The 23,061-nt window shown below is 40.2% G+C and overlaps 1 protein-coding gene and 1 long non-coding RNA gene across 4 annotated transcripts in view; one reads left to right on the top strand and one right to left on the bottom strand.

Moving 5' to 3' along the window:
* grik2 (glutamate receptor, ionotropic, kainate 2) overlaps window positions 1-887 on the bottom strand; it is a 257,673-nt gene extending 256,786 nt beyond the window's left edge. For 2 of the 3 annotated variants that reach the window (XM_067510928.1, XM_067510932.1), the window contains exon 1: window positions 762-886. The gene's annotated coding sequence lies outside the window, so the exon portion shown is untranslated. Of the gene's footprint in view, window positions 1-761 lie in introns of all 3 variants that reach the window. The other variant, XM_067510929.1, reaches the window with a different exon arrangement.
* LOC137130583 (uncharacterized) lies at window positions 858-13,033 on the top strand. Its single transcript, XR_010914866.1, has 3 exons — window positions 858-994; window positions 10,610-10,774; window positions 11,006-13,033. It is a non-coding gene; the product is annotated as an uncharacterized lncRNA (long non-coding RNA).
* Window positions 13,034-23,061: the final 10,028 nt, after the last annotated feature.

The following is a 23,061-nucleotide window of genomic DNA, read 5'->3' as shown; positions in this document are numbered from 1 at the left end:
CAGGGTTGGCAGTTGAATAGTCACAGCTGGCACCAATGCATATACTGCTTTTTTTTACTCAGCTCTATTTTACAGATAGACCTACACCTCAACAAATGCCCCTTTGTTCATTTGAAAAGGGCTTTTTAATCAGGTTGAGTGTCGCTGCTCCAGCTGTCCAATGATAAAGTTGATTTAAAGCTAATATACTTATCAACTGTGGGATTTAAATGCGCGGCTCGTCTCTACTTCCCACCCAGCAGCCCCGTAAAGTAGGGACGTTATCCACGGATCATTCATAAAGCGGATCACGATGGGCATTTAACGAGCCCCATAACGTCCCTCAACCCCACCACAGTGAAGGCATCAGTCCGAGAAGGAAGAGGAGGAGGAACCCGAAAAGGTGACAAGCGTTTCCAAATAGAGGTCGAGCAAAGACACGGGAGGTCACGTCCCTCCGAGGCTTATTAAACCACGAGTCAGAGCCTATTTCTGAGACGTTTGAGTGTTTTCTGCGTCCTTAGCGCGCAGGTGAAAAGCGACTTTGCTCCAATGAACTCGCGGATGAACTTCAAATCTCACCGGTGAGGCGCGAAGCGGTGTTTTCTGCGCATTTTGCCGGTTGGAAACGATATGAAATAGCATCGGTATTATCTGTTCCCTCCCTCATACCTGTTCCTTGAAAGATGTTACACGCGGGGTGGCGGGAGGGGGGGGGGGGTGAGGCAAGAAATCCACCGAAAGCGTGCAAGTCAATGTAAAGTTGAGAAGAGCGGGCTTACCTTAGATAAAGCTGGAGAAAGGACTAGTCATCAAAGCAGCACAAAGAAGTTGATTTGGTTCTGTATGGAGTCGAGTCGCTTTCCCCGCACTTGCATCTGGTGTGGCGCTGCGCTCCGGCCGTAGGGGAGACACGCCTCCTGTCGGACGGCAGGACTCACTGCTTAAAGCAAGGGGTCGGGGACTCACCGACACTGAGTGTGCAGCTTCCCCTGCGGATGAGACTGGGTGTCAGGTAGGACTGAGGCGCAACATAACCCTTTATTCTCTCGGGATTTCAGTCCTGACAGTCCTGTGGACATCTGAAACGTGAGCCAAGTTGCAATGCAGACTATTCAAATTTGGAAATCTGCGGGTGATTACAGTGTCATGATCCCATTATGGGATTTAAGACGAATATAATCCTTTTAAGACTAGAATAAGATGATCTTTATCAAAGAAGAATTGATGAGCAATCATTCTTGCAGAACTATTTTGACAGAATGGATGTAGGCAGGCTGGAGTTCAATTTGCATTTGTTACGAGTCAATTTAGATTGGAAACAGAGTTTAAAGAAGAACAGGATTTCACTGGAGGTTGAAAACGTAGGAGTAGACACCACTTTTCAGGGTTTGGTGGATTCACCTGGAGCTTGGGGAACAGAGTTAATGCATAGATGAAGCATTAGTGACACATGGAGTGTCTTCAAAAAGAGCCTGCCACATTATTTAGATTTTGGCAAAAGGCTACAAAGGATTCAAACAGTACACAGTTTTGGAGGCTTGGAAGTTTGGAGTCTTAGAAAATGTGATAAATCAAAATGTTTCTAAACCCTTTTAACCCATAAATGCCTATATTAGGATGTACCAAAAATGTTGGGCCTGACTAAATCCACATGCTTTGTTCCCTTCATGTTCAATGTGAAAACACTTTCAGAATGTTGATTGAAAAACCTCTGCAGTAGATTATATGAAAGATTTAGTTCACAAGTCCCCATATTTTCAGAAAACAGAGGAAACAATACGAGTCAAAAACATCCCCTGCTGGCAGAAAACACACCTCACTGGACGACCATTGTTGCTTCTGTGTTTATTTGATGATCTGTATCAAATATCTGCTCACTCGCCCATCTTTCCCTCTTTAACCGCTATAACCACCGCACATACGATGTGATTTCTTTAGCATCATATGTGACAACAGAAACTTAATCGGACTTTACTGAGCGAACTGTTTATCAGACTATTTCTTTATTGTGAGTCGAGAAGCAAAGAGAACACGTGCAAGTTTCCTATCAGTTCCACAACATGTGAACAGGAGTTGGAGTGGAGGCAAACTCAAACTCAATACTTAAGAACATGTAATCGCCTTAAAAAGCACTGTTTCATATTCTTTACTTATAGGTTAAAGTACAACATGCAGGGTCTTCAGTGTAATTAAAGTACTTGTACTTCACTAACAAAATTATAAACAGTGTTGAACTTAATGCCGCTGATAACATGAATGAACACTAGTCCAGATTTTTCCCATGTGCCTCATGAACATTTTTATTTTTTTTTTGCTTCCTAATTAAAAGCAGATGTGATGTAATACCCCAATTTATAAATACTCTATTACAAGTAAAAGCCCTGTACTCAAAATTGTATTTAAATAAAGTTTCAAAAGTATTAGCTTTCGAGTAATTCAAAAGTAAAAGCATTCTTTTTGCTCATCTCACGTCAAGGACTAGGATGTTGTAAAAATTGATATTGCAGCTGATAACAATTATGCTGATTTATTGACCTTATATATGCTGTTTTGATGGATCATATTTTCATATTGTTTTTACATACTGTACTTGATTGTATTAATGTAAACTTCAAAAGTAGCAGAGTAAAAGTACAATATTTGCCTCTGAAATGTAGCAAAGTCGAAGTACGAAACAACAGAATATGCAAATATTCAAGTAAAGAAGTTCCTAGATGGTCAAACGGTTAGTCCGGCTGGGGACATTTGCTCTATGTCATATCTCTATATCTCCCCTCATGTTTCCTGACTGCTCACCAGTGACACTCACTATTAGTTTGCATCAATAAAATACCAAATGTTCGGGGCTAAACACTAGTGAAATTAAACTCTTTAAAAGAAGAAAAAAATATTGTAAACATTATAACTTAAAATGTATTAACTTATTGTAGTTGGAATTGAGAATCAGTATCTGAAAAGTAAAAGTAACTAAAGCATTTAAATTAATGTTTTGTAAAAAAGTGCAATATTTTCCTCTCATACATAATTGATGTAAAAGGAAAAAAATGGAATACCCTAAAGTAAAGTTCCTCAAGTACAGTACTTGAATACATTTACTTTGTTCCATTACTCATGTTCAATAATTTAAAAACACACCAGCATCAGAAACATGTAACTTATGTTTATTAAATATCACACAGGAATAAACGTTCCCTCTGCAACTCTGGTTGATTTTCTCAGCAGCCATAATTTCTTTCATTTCTCACAAGTTGTGACACTTATTCCCCTCAGTTATTTTCTCTCAACCTCACTAAAGTTCATTTTGAGTACGACTCTGCTCCATGTCAGCTGGTTAAAACCGGACAGTGCTCCACAACTTATCACTTCATTTACAGGTATTAGGAGAAATCTGAGTGTTTAATTTTATTTTATTAATAGTGTGAATTGACCGCAGTATCCTTCCGGTCAATACTGAACAATGGCTTTTCGTTTATAACAACTAAGTTTATAACAATGCCCTGGTCTTATTAAGACTCGTTGCAGACATGACGTGAAAACAGGCTTTTGTTAGAAATTATCAACCCGTTGTTGTTCAAAACTGACAGTTTGTGCTGAAACAATAAAAGAAATTCTAAAATCTTTCAGTTAACTATTATTTTTCCCTCCCAATTGTTCTCTTGCACGGAAAAAACGTGAAACATTAGAAAGTGCAGACCAATGAGTGCCAGCAGAGTTTAGGGTTAATAGGATTGAAAAGATCAGATGGACGGGACATTAAGCCCCTTGAGGCATAATTAAACATGATACAGAAAAAGAAAAGTCAGGTTTTGATTTTATTTCACGGTGACTATCACTGCTCGTCCTTTCTGCATGAGGTGACACTGACTGACACTGTTCAATTTAAAAGACAAGTCTAAAATCAATTGCACACATTTGTCATAACACATAACTACTTTTTATTTAAAAGCAGTGAAAATCAATGCCACTGCAATGGTGCACTGCTCTGTTCCAATTTGCGTTTAGAGAAACAAGTGACAGTATCTTGACATTAGGCGAGATTGTGTCTTTCATTTGGGAAAAATCTCGATACATCTTGATCAGGCTGGAAACAACAGAAATGATCTCCTGTGCTTGGCAAAGCCGCTTTTCATCACGTGTAACGTCTGAATTATTGTCCTGTCAAGATTTTTCTTTTGCAGCACACTGTTCCTCATGAACAGAGAGAGGGCATCAGACACAAATAACTGCGGCGGGATGAACGGTGTAGTGGTGAAGGAGCGAATCTCTGCAGTGATGGAGGCCTGATCTTAGGCCACACTCTAGAGGTGAAATGAAAGGGAGCTTTGATCAGCCCTCCTTCCCCTCCCTGCTGTTTGTGTGTGCAGCATGAAAAGTTAAATGCAGGGGCTACAAATAAATAGTCAATGACACCTTTGTAATCGAACAACCTCCACTATTCTCACCCACATAAAAAGGCCCGAGACCTCCGTATATTCAAGATAAAATGAGATTAGGTATTTCACAGATTAATTATTCAACAGTCTGGCTGAGTGTGAGGCTAAACCAAAGTGATTTTTGAGAGCACTGATACTTTTTGAAATCCCCCCCAAAAAAATAATTGATTGAGGTGCACAGCTAGATTTCTATCCGTTCCCATAAATCCGCTTTTTGGGTGATGCCTGGACTCTCCCCTGTACCAGCAAGGTGGAAAGGCTGCACTAAGTGTATTTAGTCCATCTGTGACTCCAAAAGTTGTTTCGAAATTAGACTTTTTAGAAGGTTTTCTTTGGCCTGGCATCTGACCAGTGTCTCTCCTTATGCTTAACCACTTGACTTTAATGTCAAAGCTGAACCCTTCGCGATCTTAAGCTCCATCTTCTGCTAAGAAAAACAGCTTTCAGCTAATATCAAGCTAAATATGAATGACCGGAAACTATCCAAAGGACAAAATGACCAAAATTCCTGCGAATCGATGCAAAAAGACGAAAACCGACACAAATTGAACAAAAAACAGTCAGAAATCAACCAAAACTTGACACAACCTTTCAAAACAAAATATCTTAAATACATAAGCAGAGAGGGGGGCCCTTCTACTATTGGCCCATTTTCTCTGAGCCTGTCCTTAAACCTACACATCTTTAGATGGTGTGTCCGACGCACATATCAAACCGTGTAAAATGCTGTTGTGTTTCTGACTCATTCAAAGCGTTTGAATAACTCCCTTTTGAGTTGTTTTACCTCTTTGTCTCAGTGTGTCCTGCTGTAGTGGAAGTGAAATGCCGCTCGTGCGTTTGATATTTACGGAGAGGAATTAGCCAGTCGAGTACTCTTATCGCATGCATTTTCAGCCCATCTCTGATTCAGCCCTGTCCCCGCTGCACCGCACTTCTCTCCAGCTGACATTCTGACATGTAAAAGCCATCAAGTGTCATACTTAAAAGAGGTCACTTTAAATATATTCTGCTGCACATAGAACTGGTCCGCGGCCCTGTCAAAGTACTGCTGTAAGTGCTTCAAAACACAGCTGGAAGGTGCACAGAAATAGAAGCATTCAGTTTCAGGGCTGTCCGGCAGACGTCCTTCTGCCACAGACTATAGCTTAGAGTGATTTAAAGTTTCAAGCAGAGCATCACGTGGAGCTGGGATCATCACGCTCCTTTCTTCACCTTACCAGGCTTCTTTTTTCTAACGACGTGGCAGATTGGAGCAACACGGCAAGTACAATTACTGTACTAATGTACTGCACATACGTACAGGTTTGAGAAACTCTCACATAAGATTATTCCGAGTTTATGTTGCTTTTAATCCACCACAGTTCAAGTGGAAATACTTTTTTTTTGCTCCACTACATTTATTTGCAGGCTTTAGTTACTTTGCAGATCCAGCTTCTCAGTTCAAAATGTGACCAACTAATACTGTAAATGCTGATGTTTTATTAACCCTATAATTGCTGACACCAGAAACAATGGGCAAAACATTTACATTTCTTTAATTTGAGGTCTTTATTTTGCCCTGCAACATAATGGGAAAAAAACTAATAATAGTGTTTTTTATCATATTAAATAAATGTGGCATTGCACACAATTTGGGCAATAAAAAACTTTTCTCCTTGGCCATCTGTAACATCTACACATTTATTTTTTCAAACATCCCGTCTCAGAAATGGATGTATCAAATATGATACTCGACATTATAGGGCAGCTCTCAGTACATTAAAGGTTTAAAATTAGTTCCACCTTTTAAAGCTTTATGAACAGAAATCCTTTTGTGTCGCTAGTAGGAATACAAATGTGGAATGCAAACGATGAAACTTGATTGTACTCTCTCCCTTCTGCTTCCTGTTCTCCTGCCACATGAGTCACCTAACCCTCCTCACCTGTTTCCTCTCAGTGCAATCAGCCAGTCAGCATATAGCAGCCAACCTCTCGCTCTCTGCCCTGACAATTCACCAACATCCTCTTAGTTCCCCTGTGAGTCACCTGTGTGCAGTAAACTGAAACTGTATTGAATGTGTATATCTGTCTTGATTCCAGTTTTTGTTCTGAGTTGTTACAGAAAGGCTGGGGCTGAACGCAATTTGACAATTTAGTCCCTCCAGGATTTTGCAAACCTTTTTCGTGATTGTTGGAGCCTAAAATGCCTGATTCACAACAGCTTGTCTAAAAGAATGATGATGTGCATGTTGTGATGTTTTTATGATGATTTAAGATCAAATTAACTTTTTTGATTTTAATGTCAGGAACACATTTCAGCGCTGGGACAGATGCACATTTAACCCTATGCTACAGGACCTAATTTTAACGCTAAGCATTTCAGATCTGAGGAGACCAAATGCATTAATTTTGAGAAGAATATTTTTCCCATTCTTGCTTAATATAACATTTTTTGATGCTTAACATTTGAGGGCTCCCTTTTTAGCATTTTTTAACTCAATTATGTTTTCAAGTGGTGACAGATCAGAACTGAACTGCAGACAGATTAGTTTAGCACCCGAACTCTTTTACTACTGAGCCATGCTGTTGTAAAATGTGCAGAAAGTGTTTTGACATTGTGTTGGTGAAATAAACAAAACTTTTTAGCACTGATGGTTTATATACAGATGTGTTAGTTGCTCGTGCTATGTGCATTAATGCAACCCCACAGAGTCATAGATGCTGACTTTTGAGCTGTACACTGATAACTGCTAAGTCAAAGAAAATGGCCGTATCCTCTAAATACTTGCTGCTTGGCCCGGTGGAGTTTTAAACGGCAAATGTAGTATGTTTGTTGTATGTTGTATGTTCACTGACAGTGCTTTCCAGAGGTGTCCCCAAGCCCATGCAGTGGTTTCCACTAACACAATCACATCTGGCTTTGTTGCAGTGCTGCTGGCCAATTCACTTTTATTTTTTGTCCCGGTCCGTAGTATTCTGGGGATTCTCTGAATGTGTGTGTTTGTTTGTTTTTTATATGAACCATATTGTAGATAAATAAATACCTGAATCCTATGGATTTACAATTTCTTTATATTTTCTTTCCCACTACTAAAGTCAGTCCTTACTTCTGAGACATTTCTTTAAGAAACTATATTCAATACTGACCTGCTGCTATTTAACCTCGTTGCAGTAAGATGTAAGATCAGGTGTTTGATTTTAATGTGTTCCAATTTTAATAATACATTTTCTCAGTTTCAACATTTCATATGTCCTCCCTGTACTATTTCCAATCAAATCTAGATTTCAAATGATTTGCAAATCATTGCAGGATTTTTTTTTTACATCTTACAATGTCCTAAATTTTCTGGAAACTGGGCTTGTGTGCAGCAGTTCAAGTAATGTAAAATCAATTTAGTCCTGTGAAAGAATGTAAAACAGTCTTAGGTTTCCTCAGGTACAATGAGGCATTATCAGGAACAGCAGATCATTGTCTGCATGTTGATTTGGCAGAGTTTTTACATCTGATGCCCTTCCTGACAAAACCTTCCCCGATTTCTACCAGGCTTAGACCAGCACTGCAAAGCTGGGGATGGAAATGGGCTGTTCAGTGACTTGCCCAAAGACACTTCAACAAACAGCCAGGACCGGGGATTGAACCATTGACCCTGTGATCTGTGGTCAACTGCCTTGCCAACTGAGCTACAGATATTTACATGCCTTTTTTTTTTACATGCCTGAGTCTTTGATGACCTATGTAGCTCAACACCAAAGTCCAGGTTTTCGATATGATGAGATTCAGGAATGTTTCAGCAAGTTAAAATGACTTCCTTTCCTGTGTTCCTATTTATTTCATGCAGAGAGTCCACAGTCTATCGTGTGTGTCCCACACAACAAAACAGACAAACAATCACTTATGTCCTTGGAGTCAAGTCTGTCGCCGGTGATTGTTCCGACATCTAACAAAAAACTCCTTATGACACTCACGTCTGTGCTTGCGGCGACACTGTACTGTCCCCATCAGTGAGGAAACAAATACTCATTGACCATACAAATCAGGTCCAACAGTGAGGTAAACAACTTTGTGTTTCTTCTCCGGAGGGATCTCAATGTCACTGCAAATTCACTGCCAAGTCATCTGTTCAGATCCTCCCAGATAGTTTTGATACTTTGATAGCTTGTGTGTATTGTCTGTAATGCACACTGTGGGATGTCAGTTGTCTCTGGAACGAGAATAAAACCCAGTAGTGTCCCCCAGAGAGAGCTCTATTTGTTGTGACGATAAATACCAATCTGTTCGACTGGAACAAGCACCGCAATGACAGATTTGCTGAGGACACGTCTACTCTGAATTCAAATTCAAGTGGACAATTTTAAAATAATTTCTAAATCTGTCTTAATGCAGTACTCGCAAGCCGACGTGTGCACTGAAAGACCAGTTGGTTGCTCTAATTGTCCTTCCTGCATAGTCTTGCAATAAAGGTCTTAAATGCAGTTTCTGTGAAATGATGGAGGATAAAATTCAAAGCCCCCATTCAGTGCAAAACTGCATTTCAAAGTTCATATGCTAATGTGTGGTTTAAACATTCTGAATTAGTCAAATGAAGCTGGGTATGTTCCAATGTTAGGAGAAAGAGAGCGAGAGGAACATGTTGGTGGAGCCATCACTGTCCTCCCTGATCCGTTCTCTCCTATAATTTCTACTGAGAAATCTGCCGTCTGTCTGGTCAATGACTCCTCATCACTGTGAATTCTGAATGTCCAATCGAACTGACTTATGGGCAAGCTTTTAATGAGGGACCTGGGGGGGGGGGGGCCTCCCCCCCCTCAGTATTGTTTTTTCTAAAATTGTATATTATAAAACAAATGTTTGGGGAAAAAGGTGTCGTCTGCATTGAACACATATATATTTTGCAGCATGAAAGTATATAGACGGTTTGGAATCACTTGCTCTTTGATTGTAGTGTCCCTCTAGTTGTGTTCTGAAGCTACAATACTATTTTTTTATGAAGCTCTGTGGATTAAATATGGATAATGCTTAGCAGGTTTGTTAAGACACATTCATCATGTACAGTGCATGTGTATGTGTGTTTTGTGTGTTTTTTGTGTATATATATATATTTCTTACAGAAACCCCCAAGTACAAACGGTTCCAACCTTCCTCTAACCAAATCCAAATTGATTCAATTCAATTCAATTTCAACTTTATTTATATAGCGCCAATTCACAACAAAGTCATCCCAGGGCACTTTACAGAATAAAGTCAAGATTATAAAGATGTATAAAGAGAACCCAACAATTCCCCTAACTGAAATAACTGAAATAAGATTTCTCTCTTTTTTCTTTTTTTTTTTGCCTAAAAACATCTTCCCCTCCTAACAAGCAGACAAGTGGAATTGCTCCTTCGTACCTGTCTGATCTCTTTAAACCCTTTACTCCACCCCATGCTCTCCACTCTCAGTACCCAGGGCTTCTGTGTCCCCGGAGTTAAAAAAGATGTCAGTAGGCTGAAGCGCATGTTTTTTTATCTCATGCCTCCTTCTTATGGAATAACATCCTGCTGACATCAGACCATCTGACTCGGTCAAGGTTTTTAAATACAAACGCATACCCACCTCATGTCTTTACTTCTTTTTTTTTAGGACATCGTTGATTTACCATGTTTTTCCTGCCACAACCCTCCCATTTTATTTGGGCTCAGGAACAGCACCCGGATGGCCCCCTGGTGGGGCCACACCTAGTAGGGTGGGGTTCTAACCCGCGGCCTTCTGCATTCCAAGCCAGTGTTCTAATAATAATAATAATAATAATAATAATAATAATAATTCAATCTTGCTACGGGTTACAAAGCAAAGTTTAGGGCACTTGAACTTTCACAGATCCATAGTGAGAGAAATTGTTGTTGTTGTTGTTGTTATTGTTATTGTTGCATGAGTTTTGAATTGACCTACTATTAAATAAGCCCAGAGGAAAAATCAGGGTGATAAACAACAACAACAACAACAACAGGGGTAATACATGATAAAAAAAAACAATAAAACTCAGTGAGGGAGAAACAAATCACCCATAATTTCAGTTGGGAGTTATGTTTGTTATGTTTTTTTCTTCTCAACTCCATTAACTTATGCACATCTGGCACATGGCAGGGTAGCATAACATCTGCATTGCAACTAGCTGGAGTTTAAATTATTGCTCCTATAAGGTAATTGTTCAATTCTGGTCTGTTAATATTCCAGCGCCTGCTCCAACACTGTACTGCACATCAGCTCCAAGTTAACTGGGGGGAGCTGTAGATCGGTTCAATCGTCATGGACCACAGTGTCAGTGGTTCGATCCCGGGTCCCGGCTGTGCGTCGAAGGGTCCCTGAGCAAGACACCCCAAGTTGTTCCCGGTGGGTCAGGTGAGCACCTTGCATGGCAGCCACAGTCATTGGTGTGTGAGCGTGTGTGTGTGTGTGTGTGAATGAGAAGCAACACACCGCAGAGAGTCCACAGTCTATCGTGTGTCTATCACAGTCTATCAACACAACACTGCAAAGCGCTTTGGATAAGCAGACATTAACCATTTAGCTGCACCACTGACATGGTGATGTACATTATGTTAATATGTGGGCTTTCTCTGTGTCTTTCAGAAACTTCAGCTTCTCTCCCTCTGTTGCTGAGGATGAGAGGACCTGATGTGATTGGTTGTTATTAAAGTCCAGCCTGACTCCACCTGCTCATAATACCTTCCTCCCACTTGCAACATATTCAGCCTCTCTTCCACATTACACCTGCTTGTGTATGTCTGTGTGCACCAATGCTGGTAGTCACCAAAATTACAAATATTTATGGAATACGCCCACATGTGCTTTTGGCCAGATTATTTTTGGGAAAATTGAGCCCTTACGGTTTAAAATTTTAAGTCTTCAGTCTCCCTGCTTTTCTTGACAGGGTTGGGGGGAGCATGTGATTAGTCGTGACAGAAGCACACCCTTTACTCCACCTGCTCATTCTGTATTCCTCCCTCTAATAATACATTCAGCCCCTCATCCACTTTGTGCCCAGCTGTGCCTGGTTCACGCCAGCACCTGTGGTCACCAAAATTGCAAACCGTTGCTGCCATGCCTGGAGATTTAACTTGCTCCTGCACCTGGCTTCTGGAAATTAGAGCCTCCGGTCTTGTTTTGGAATTTCTGTATTGCCTTAACATTTCTTCCAATTACTCATGCACCCATTTCTCTCTGATATTTGCTCACCATGCTAATGAACTACAGGATGACATTTGGATTGGGGGAACGATATGGCATTGATGGCCATAGACAACCCCCACCCAAGTATGTTCCCGCTCAATCCTAAAAGGACTATGGAGCTTTTCCAAATGCTGTTACACTTTACCTCTCTTACACACTAGTGATCTTTTTTCTCATGGAGTTTAAGCTAATTGGACCATCAACTAAAAATCTCTCTCTGTCTCTCCTGCTGTCAGTCTGGTGGTCTCTTCTCTCTTATCGTAGTTGATAATGAAGCCTGGAGCACAGAGTTGGTGATTAGAGAAGACCCGGAGCCAGAAAAAAAAAGGTTGCCTGAGAGAAAATCTGGTTGAAAGGCTTTCTCGGCCTGTGGCCACGTTCACAACACACAGCAGCAACACTCTGCCTCCCCCTTTAACCAAAATTATTATTTGAAATTACAGGTTGTGAAGACACATGTTTTTGTCATTGATTGCAAACAACACATCTTTCAGGGAAATTGGTTGATGTCATTTCAGGCCCACCAGACCCTCATTAAAGGCTTTGAAAACTGAATTTCACCTGATGAGTCACTGCCACTGAGAATACAAACAGTGGCCTCCTGTGTGTCACATCTTTTGTTCTGTTGCAAATCAAACATCAACCTTGAAAAGTGTATGTCTGCTAAACAGCATGGCTTTGTTTGCTTCTGAACATGTTAGAGAGCTGATTTTTATATACAGTCCTCTAAATGTTTTGGAATGTCGAGGCTAATTTCTCTCTTGCAGATTGAAGACGTAGGGGATTGAAATTTAAAGGAAACATTTGCTTGGAAATCTGTTGCATGGTATAACTGCATAAAGCCTGTGATTCACCGACATCACCACAATATCAGTTCCTTCTTTTGATTTGCTTTTTCCAGATTTTTGCTGCAGCCTCCTTCAGTTGTTGTTTAGTTTTGGGGACATTCCTCCCTTCAATTTCCTGCTCTGTAGTTGGTATAATGTTCCATAAAACATTATTTTGGGACGTTTGTGCATCCTTTGTGTACTTTTCACTGAAAATCCTGATCTGATTCTAACTACTGAGTGTTTGCATTGAGACTTGATGAGCAGAAATAGTGATACCTCTAATCTGATATCAATCTTTTGATCGTTGACCCAAATGTGTCTATGGTACAATAAAAACAAATACTTTTGGACGAAAACTTTATTCAATATAATTAGTATAACACACTGATGTACAATGTTACTAGTAGAGTAGGCTGATAGTGGAATTTTGTAATGAATTAAAACAAACTGTGGTGGTGGCTGAGGCGTGTTAGGTTCAGCGTGTGTCGTCATATTCTGGAGGATGTCAGTCATCATACATTAGAGCAGTTACTGCACAAAGATGCAATGATTTGTTTGAGTGTTTTTCTAATTAAAAAGACTGAAAATAAAGACTAATAAAGCGAAACTCTTTTATTAGCTTTTGTCCTTACTGTGGTGTCTGTGTTTGCTCTGCATCTATGAGATCACTTGTCTCTCACTTTCCAGAAGTGGAACAGCTTGGGCTTTGATGTGCCTCTGTAAATGAAGTTGAATTTAAGTTATTGTGAAACACTGATGCTTCTCAGTACTGTCAAGTGTCAAAAACAAAGAAATGGGGGGGGGGGGGGGGGGGGTTAAGAATATTTTGTGCCATTTCTTTCTTTCTTTCTTTAAATTCCAATAAACAAAAATAGATATATAACATCACTTCCTCTCTGTCTTTGAAAGTTCTACAACCACGCTGAGGGCGAACCAGAAAGTTGCTACACAGAAAATTATGGATGTACTGTATATAACATACAGTTTGAGCAACAGCTTCAAATAACTTTTGCATTAGAAATTTATGAGTGACGCACTTTTTTCGAAAATGGCCAAAATTGAAGCAGCAGAGGCCAAAACAGTTTTCAAGTCTAAACACACTCTTTCCTGTCGTTTTTTTGGATCAAATTCTTGACTTATTTCAAAAGCACTTCACAATCTTGCACCGTCACTTCACCAACATGAGTCTTTTAGTTGGAACAGCCTGCATGAGCATGTGGAGGTGGTGTTGAAATCTTTAAATGCAAATTAATCACTTTACTTTTCTTGTCCATTGTCTCTAAGTTATTTAATGTTCTGAAAATAAAACAAATTAAATTAAATATATTTACTTTTTCAAACACTCAACAGGGTAAGTAATCCAACTTTCAGAAGAATAAAAAGGATTAGTCACTAAGAGTCTAAAAGTTTTGAGCGGGGAACAACCTGAGACATATAATATTTATCCATATATAAATTGTTTTGTCTCTACTCACATAGCCAACAAGTTAAGATCGTTTATTAAGACATTGCCACCATTGGTGGCAACTGGGGAAATTGTATTTGCACCAAGCACCAAATTGGTGAAATGCAATTTTATATGCCCTAAAAATTCAAAATGGCAGATTAAAACAGTGGAAACATAGTCAGTTGGTTGGGTTGGGTTTAGGCACAAAGGCCTTCGGATTCAGCCACTAAATAAATATGGTTTTAGTAAAAAGTTTGGATTCACGCTAAAAATCCTTAATCCTTAATTCCTTAAAGTGACATGATGTGCCAGCCCATTCTTATCCCCCAAGGCATCAAAAAACGTCTTTGTCCAATTTCTTCTACGTTGCATGCCGACGTTTAGTGGACCCGTTTGCATTGGTGATCGAAGCTCTGAGCTTTCAGTGTAGTGCAATGGAAACCACAACACTTTAATATTTGACACCTAGATCAATGATGTAGAATATAAAGTAAAAAACTCTCAAAGGCAGGTGGGCAGGGTGGTGGATAGCACAACAAGACAAATAACTTTGCCACAGGAGACCAGTTTTCAACGGCAGTGCGAGATGTTGTGCGCTTAAATCATAATCGGAACACAATGTGGCCCATGTGGTTACTATAGTAAGAAAGCACGTGTATGTTGTTGTCACTGTTTTTAGCATTTTGTTTTTATGTAATTTATCTTCTACCTTAACCTCACCCTGACGTTTCAGTGCCCAACCCCAACCCATACTGTCTCTTACCCAGAATGTGTTTTCTCTAACCCCAATGCAGTTTTTGCGTGTATTTAAAGTTGTCCCTGCGGTGTCCAATTGTGACACTTCTGGAGCATCCTCAAGCCAAGGGGTACCTGTGGCTCCAAAATGATATGCCAAAAAGCTGCACAATTTGACGTCTTACTGCAGGAAGTGTCGTGTTGTTTTGTAAAAGGAAAAGTCATGTGATGAACATCCAACACATGTCTTTATCGTGTTAGTATAGAGTATAATCTGGTAATGCAATTACATTCCCCTGAAAAACATATTTGCAGCTGCAATTTAGGTGCACTGGAACAGGAGAATGCGTTGGGCAGCGTACGACTTGACAGTTACGGAGACGGGGAATAAATGAATGATGGACTGAACCCTTATTTTTGATCATTTCCATTTCTTGGGTGCAGCCCTCTCCTATTGTTTAACTTTACGGCTGCAGGCTTATCAGCTTGTCATCCACCTGTAAAACACTTTGAATAGTACAACCTGTAAGAAAGGCGCTTTTAAATTCCCTACCAATTTGTAACCAAGGCGTTCAGTTCTAAATGTGAAGTCTCCAGACCTAAGCAAAGGCAAACTCACATCCACTGATTTTTGCCCACATATTTTTCCCTTAAGGGTTGAGAGCTTTATTACAGTGAAGACCAAGCCAAGACGGCAGGATCACAAGTTCCTAAATAAGAGTCTAAAAACTTAAAGACAAGTAACAAAGGATTCATTTGCCATAAAATCCAGCTAGGGATATCAAATCTTTCACTTTGAGTTCCATTTGCAGCCTCTTCAAAGTCGCTGGAGCAAAAGCCTGCAACAGTGCTTTATTCTCCACGTCTGCAGTGTGCTGTGATAAAGGGTCCCACAACATGTGAAGACACTCTGCCGATGCATTCATCTATAACAAAACACCATGAAAATGGGATGCACGGCAACATGCCGACAGGGCTGCGTCAGCACGTCATTATGCTGCCAACACGCCACCCATCCTGAGCTGATTACTGTATGTGACTGCCCCGGTTTGGAAGTGCACAGATCAACATTAATATCAGTTTATTTCTTAATTCATTTAACTTCGTTTTAGTTATTTTTGCAATGACCATACAAATGAGTGGGGAATGAAGTTGAAAACACTTGGGTGTGATCGGGGCTAACGTAGTACTTAGCACCACTTTAGCAAAGGTGGCACAATGTGGATCTGACTATTGAAAAACTTTATGAATTGCTGAGGAATGTGTGACTATGCCTGCACCTCCCTCCCAAATGCTTCCAATGCATTTGTTTATTCGTGACAACCTGCACCTTTTTCAATATTGCCACATATTGATTTTGTTTAATTTTTTACTATTTAAAACGGTTAACATCTAATTTCATTGAAGACCTGTGTGCAGCGCTCTGACCCACACAGCCCTGTTCTGTCTCTCTCTCTCTCTCTCTCTCTCACTGGTGGTAAGGTAAGGCTGGTAAAATGGCTAACGTAATGCTAGAATACTGCTGGGTTGTGAGGTTAGCACACTGCACATAGCTGTTTCCTTAATCCAGCTGAAAATTAAAACATATTTTCCAAGACTCACAGGGGCTCGTTCTGAGAAAGTGACAGTGTGAACTGGAGTTATTAGCAAAACAGAGTGGAAATGTAGGAACACCTACGTGGAAAGCTGATAAGTCTGGACAGTGGGATTTACTTTACATATATTTCATATGTGTGTTTCATGCACAGGAAAAGTGATGCAGTAGTTGTCATGACTCTAGTGTATTTGGAACCAGGTGGCGGTATTATGCAGACCTGTTGCTGTGTTATATGCCTATAGATCTATAAAATGCAAACGTGATGCATCGTGTACAGTTTAATGTTGTGAACACTGATTACAGTAGTGCTTCAGTAGGCTACTGTGTTATGGCATTTTGACCTTTGTGTGCTATTCCTGATATGGTTGTAGCAAATTGAGGGGCAGCATACCTATTTTTCCCCTAGAGCAGCAGTGGTGCACCACCAGCCCAGCTTGCTTGCAAGTGTCAAAAGGCAAAGCAAAAGCATTTGGAATAGTTTCATGTCATACAGAGAAACAATGCGAATGCTTTTCTTCTCTTCAACACCGGACATGCCTGAGTCTATACGTTTGAAGCAAGTCATTTAGAGGAATTTTAATCATGCCCACAGATCAGGGGAACACAATTAGCCACCCAAACCCTAGATTCATATTCAGTGTTCAGACTGAGAGCTTTAGTTGCACAGCCAGGCACTTGTCAAGCACAATGTTCATTCATGTTTCATAGCAAGGTGTAGCAGTCCACAGAGTAGGGAGAGGTCATTCCGTCAGCAAGGGATGCCTTGCCCCATCTCTCCCTGATTACCAATTACGGCTGTGCTCTCCAGTGAAGGTTCAAGCTGAGCAGCTGACTCCATCTTAATGAGACAGAGGGCCACTGCTACGCAGCTTTCTAAATATCAGAGCGGATCAACCACACAGCCTGCGCTTTGTACCCAACTGACAATACCAAGCAGCCGTGGGTTGAGACGCAAAAGAGTGAAGGGACAGGGAGGGAGAGAGAGGCCAAATATTAGAAAACACAGAAAAGGTGCAGTGGAGAGAAAGAATTATTAAAGAGAAAGATGCTGTTACCAGAGTTACCTGTCTTCACTGCCCCCTGCTCTACCCTCGCATTTATGAGGAATCAAAGGTTTATAATTAGTTAACCCTGACACTAATTAGAAATGCTCTGCACGTCACATTAGTGTGAACTGAATATTGCCCCTAATGTGATCACCATGCCAATATGTGGAGCAGGACTTTGATAAAGAGCAGCTCTGCAAGCTTATCAAAATGCCATCAAGCGAACTCGTCCGTTGATCTGCACTGATGGTGGAAACGCACTGAGAATGGGTTGTCGTCCAGTAGAAGGTGTGGATATACCGACCTAAACCCTGTGTTAAAAGACTTTAAAGAAGGTAGTCACATTCTTAAATTGTCAAGGCCGAGACTACTTTTATTACACATCCACACATGGCTCCAAATGTTTGTCCAAAGACATCTTGTGGACATTGAATTAAGAAGCCTACAGAAAAATTGAAATAAATGTTTTGCAACTTTTTTGTTGAATGTCTTCAGAACGTGAACTTTAGATGTTCATTACACATCCACACACACAACAATACATCTAGATCTATAGGACATATGCAAATAATCTAAATTCATTATTCATCTGCACAAGACAAACTCTCGATGTCTCCTGATTTCCATTTGAGACATAGGAACCTGGACATCTGTTTATGACCTACTTTGGAGATCAGCAGACATCCAAAACTCCATACCACTCCAAACAAATGCCTGACATGCTATGGATGCCTACAGATGTCCAAAATAAATTGAAAATCTAAGCTTCCATATTTTGAAAGTCCATTATGTCCTGTACAGGTTCAGTCTTTGCAGGAGCTGTGTTAGGTTCGTGTTAGACATTCAGAAGCAGAACCTATTTTCAACGTCTTGTCATGACTCCTGTCTTGAATTTCGTTCCAGTAAACATTTTTCTTGTTTCCCTTTTTGTAAATGTGCACAGCTATAGCACAGGAGATAAAGCAGGTCGTCGAGTGCAGCTCAGTCCCCAACTGCTCTGGTCCCCACGTCAAAGTATCTGTGGTCAAGTTGCTCCTGGGTTATTTGTTTTCACTTGTTATGTTGGACATCTGACAAATACCTCCAGTGTAAATGTGATGTCTCAATAAAACGTTTCGCAAGACAGGCTGAAACAATGGGACAAAAACATTTACAAGCTTTTGTAGTTGACAATTATGAATATTTACAAGTCCCACATTGCATAAACTTTTAATAACTTTTCATTTCAAATCTTTCTACAGGATGTCTACATTCAACGTTCAGAAGACATCGCAAAAAAAATGTATTCTGCCTATTGATGTGATGTTATAACCTTTCATGTGATGTACATCATGTGACAATAGGGAAGCAGTCATTTTAAGGTTAATGACAACTTTATTTCACACTAACCATTTACACATAAACATAATGTTTCTGTAATGTTTGTGACCCTAAACTCAACCAAACCACTGTTGTTCGACTGTTTAGTGTGCAGCTAAACTACACTACAGTCTTTTATTTGTTTTGTAAATATAATCTATATTAGCTGTAGTTGCTCCCATATGGTTTCTTGTATAGTGGAATCTACAGTAACAAATATATCTGTTTCAACAGCTTCCCAATATGCACCAGAGGTAGGATGTTCAAATACTATACCTTCAATATAAAAAAAACACCAGGAGGTGTTTGGTTAGCTGAAGCTAGTAAATCCACATCTGTACATGTAGGACCAGAGTTTAGAAAGCAGAAGTCTACAGATCAAGAGCAAGCATGCTGCTGTATCCACTGGATACTGTCTACTACAGAGTCACTGTATTCATTACACAAGACATTTATATCATACTGACCAGTGTGAGCTGTTGTATGAAAAGGTTAGATGATCTTCAACAGCATCTAAAAAGCGTTGGCTCGTGTGTCTTCATACCTATTTACTTTTTTTGAAAATGCAGTAAATGTCTTCACTAACAAATGTTATTGGAGTTTGTGATCAGAAGAAAATTAAATTAGTTTGATGTCTGCAACACACTCACAAATAGGAAACCGTCATGCTGCTGTGATCAATACAGCAGCATGGTCCAGGGAGTTCTTAAAAATAACATTGTCACTCAGTGGAGTCCACTGCTGCTTCCAGAGATGTAAGCTGAAACTTTTGTACATGTGGAGGACGTCGCTTTGCATACTGTATGTGTGAAGGCATCATCGACATGAAGGTGCATATTGAAATATTACTGAGACAAAATGTGGCATCAAGGCAACAGGAAGTCAGTGGCTATTTCAGCAGGATAATGACAGGCCTCATTCTGCTACAAGGGCATGGCTGTGTAGACACTGTGTGCTCAACTGTCCTGCCTGCAGTCTACATCTGTCTCCTGCAGTATTTAGAATGTATGGAGCATCACGAAGATGCATCACGAAGATATTTTGAGTGTGTTTGTGTAATTAAGTTGGTCGGTATATTCAAGGTTCAATAAGTGATTTTATAAATCCCTGTCATCCGTAATTCAACGTCTCGGATGACAGGAGAGACTGGCTTTAGAAATCCCTCCTACCTGCTCTGAACTGGGGAAGACAATGTTTGAGGTTAGACACAATTATTCCTCTGAGAGACTTTCAAACATTATTTTTACTTATACCAGTTAGAATTCTGATTGCTTTAATTACTGTTGTAGTGCATGTGTGTGTGTGTGTGTGCGTGTGTGTGTTTGGGTAAATGAACTGTTTTATGTTGTTAATTTGTGTATATGTACTGTATGTATGTAATTTGTCAGGTCTCTCTTGCAAAAAGGATTTTGATCTTAATAAGATTTTCCTAATTAAATTAAGCTTAACTCACTCTCTGAGTTGGGGATGTCCTTTTCTGTGCCACGTGGAGCTCCCATAACACAGACGCACGGGCAACATCCACTACAAAGCAGCTGTCTGGGGAGCACAGGAGGACACCCAGCAATGGCAGACAGAGGGGCCGAGGCCAGGGAAGAATGAAAGAAAGTGTTTAGCTGACCAAAGTGGGTGAAAGCGAAGGTTTGAAGGACACTGAGACGAGAGCCACGGTGTATTTAGCTGTGAGACTAAAACAGCAGAATGGGGATGAAAGGAGAGAAGGAACGGGATTAAAAGCCTATCGACCGGCCTGTGCAGTCACTTCTTACATTGTACGAAGCCATGTTTAATTCAGGCCTACGCTGTGGATCGGCTGAAATGAGATTCAGGCAGAAGAGGTGAGGAAGAGGGCAGGGGGGTATTTCCTACATACCCAGGGCCTGGGTTGATCAAATATATACTTAAGAATTCACTACAAAGACAAATTAGAAGTTCTTCTCCAGCACTAAGAAATGAGGTTCATACCATAAGTGACACTCGGGTCTATAGTGAGAGAACTACCTCCATCAGGGTCAGTGAATTTCAGAAATAGGCCACGTGTCAACAGTGACCAATCATTATTAATCTGTGGATTTTGTCTCCTTATGTGCAGCCAATTTAAATGTTTTCATGGTAAATGGTCTGCACTTATATAGTGCTCTTCTACCTTTACACTGCTTCTTATTCACCCATTCACACTCACACAGCGATGGGGGAGCTGCTATGCAGCTGGCCAACACTCACCGACAGCAACTAAGTTGCGGTTCAGTCTCTTGCTCAAGGACACTTTGACATGTGACCGGAGGAATAGGGGATCAAACCAACAACTGGGAGATTAGCGGACGACTGCTTTACCTTCCTGCGACACAGTCGCCATTGAATAGTGAGTAATCATTCATTATCAGCCGACAGGTATGTTTGTGCAGGTCACCTACCACCTACTGGCAGATTTCTAATGAGCGAAGTCTGAGGGAAATTGCAGATATTTAGCAGTGATATGATTTACTAATCTTAACTATGTTTTTTAAGTACTTTTTTGATCAGAGAAGGGTGCACCTGATCACCTGATAATGGTCCTACTATGGACGTTGCAATGTCTCGTCCTAGGCTTGGAGGCTACAAGAATCGAACTAACAACCCTGCGGTTCATGGGTACCTGCCTTACCAACTGAGCTGCAGTTGGTAGATGCAGATGTTTTTGAGTAAATAGAAACTAGAAAGTAAAAAAAAACTGAAAATGTGGTCACTTCCCTCTGAATACTCCAGGAAGAGTCCTTGTTCCAGACCTCTTTCATTTCCCAATACATGAGGTCACTGTCCTGGGAACAAGCAGAGCTTTAGAAATGCATTCATAGGACTTCAGATAATAATAATTATCTAAATAATAATGGAGAGAACTGTCTATTTCTCACTCATGTTTAGTGTTTTTTTTTCTAAAAGGAAGGTCAGGGGATCAATTAAACACTGGAATCATCCTATAGAGGTTAAGAAAATCCACAGCAATTATTATTATGATTGTTATTATTGACTTAATTTGAATTTATTCTGCTTTAACATAATAATTCAACAATTCTGCTTTAATATAAGACTCATAAAACAGAACTGTATCTTTTACTGTTATATTCGTTTGTCTTTGAACAAAAGCACTCGACTTTGGTCATGTGCTCTTTGAGCAGTGCAGCAAGGCAACTTGAGTCTCTTTTTGAGAACTGTAATGCCTCTAGCCTTCATTCAGGATTTGCAGCCTGCCAACAGTCTCATGAAATTGCATTGTCGCTGACTGATATTCTTCACCGTTTGAAAAGGACACTATTGTTATACATCGATACATGTGTGTCTGGGAAGGGCTGACCTGTGCACTCGCTCCTTCATCAAAACTATACAGTGCATTAAGATGCACGTGTTTGCAGAAGCTGCGCTGGTACATATTCTTTTCTTCTTTGAAAATGTTTAGTGCAGTTAGGGTTCTGCTTATTATTACAGCTGCAGTAAGCTGAAGATGTTTGGGGAAATTTCAAATCGTTTTTTAAGAAAAAGATTAAGCCCTGGTTGCCATAATCATGAAATGATAATCACAGGGTGACATGCTGGGCTCTTGTCACTCTGACACAAGCTCAGAACAGCCCTTTTTTTTACCTTGAATAAAAAAATAAGAAAAAGAAACAGAATAGTACTGAAACGTAGTCAAATGAGTGAGGGGAAGAATGTGTAGGACGGGAGAAGGAGAGGACGTATGTAACATTCACCTGACTCCCCCTGCCTCATTAACCCACCAGTTGCTTATCACATCACCCGCAATGTAAAATGTACACTGATCAGCCACATTAACACCTCCTGTTTTAATGTTGGAGTATCCAGTTCTAACCTGTCACTGCCTTGTCTTACTCAACCTGCTGATCATTGTAATAAATGGAACTATTTGGACTTAAGCCGGCCTCACTGTCATGCATCTGAATTCTGATTATTCTTTCTGAAATATAACACATTGGACCGTTTATGGTTGGAGGGTACTTGCTGAACTCAGACAAAACTGAAGTCATAGTATTTGGGCCCAAAAATCTCAGAGATATGATGTCCAACCATATTGTTACACTAGATGGCATAAGTCTGGCCTCCAGTACTACAGCAAGGAACCTTGGAGTTATTTTTGATCAGGATCTGTCCTTTAACTCACATATAAAACAAATCTCTAGAACAGCCTTCTTCCACCTACGGAACATTGCCAAAATTAGGAGCATCCTGTCTTAAAGTGATGCCGAAAACTGGTCCATGCATTTGTTACCTCTAGGTTGGACTACTGTAATTCCCTACTTTCAGGATGCCCCAGTAACTCCCTAAAGAGCCTGCAATTAATCCAAAATGCTGCAGCAAGAGTGCTGACTGGAACTAGCAAGAGAGATCATATTTCACCTTCACTGTCTTCTCTCCATTGGCTTCCCATTAAATGTAGAATAGAATTTAAA

This window comes from Channa argus, chromosome 7, assembly GCF_033026475.1.
Source record: "Channa argus isolate prfri chromosome 7, Channa argus male v1.0, whole genome shotgun sequence".
In the NCBI taxonomy this organism is placed as follows: domain Eukaryota; kingdom Metazoa; phylum Chordata; class Actinopteri; order Anabantiformes; family Channidae; genus Channa; species Channa argus.
This window is presented reverse-complemented; position numbering and strand designations above follow the sequence as displayed.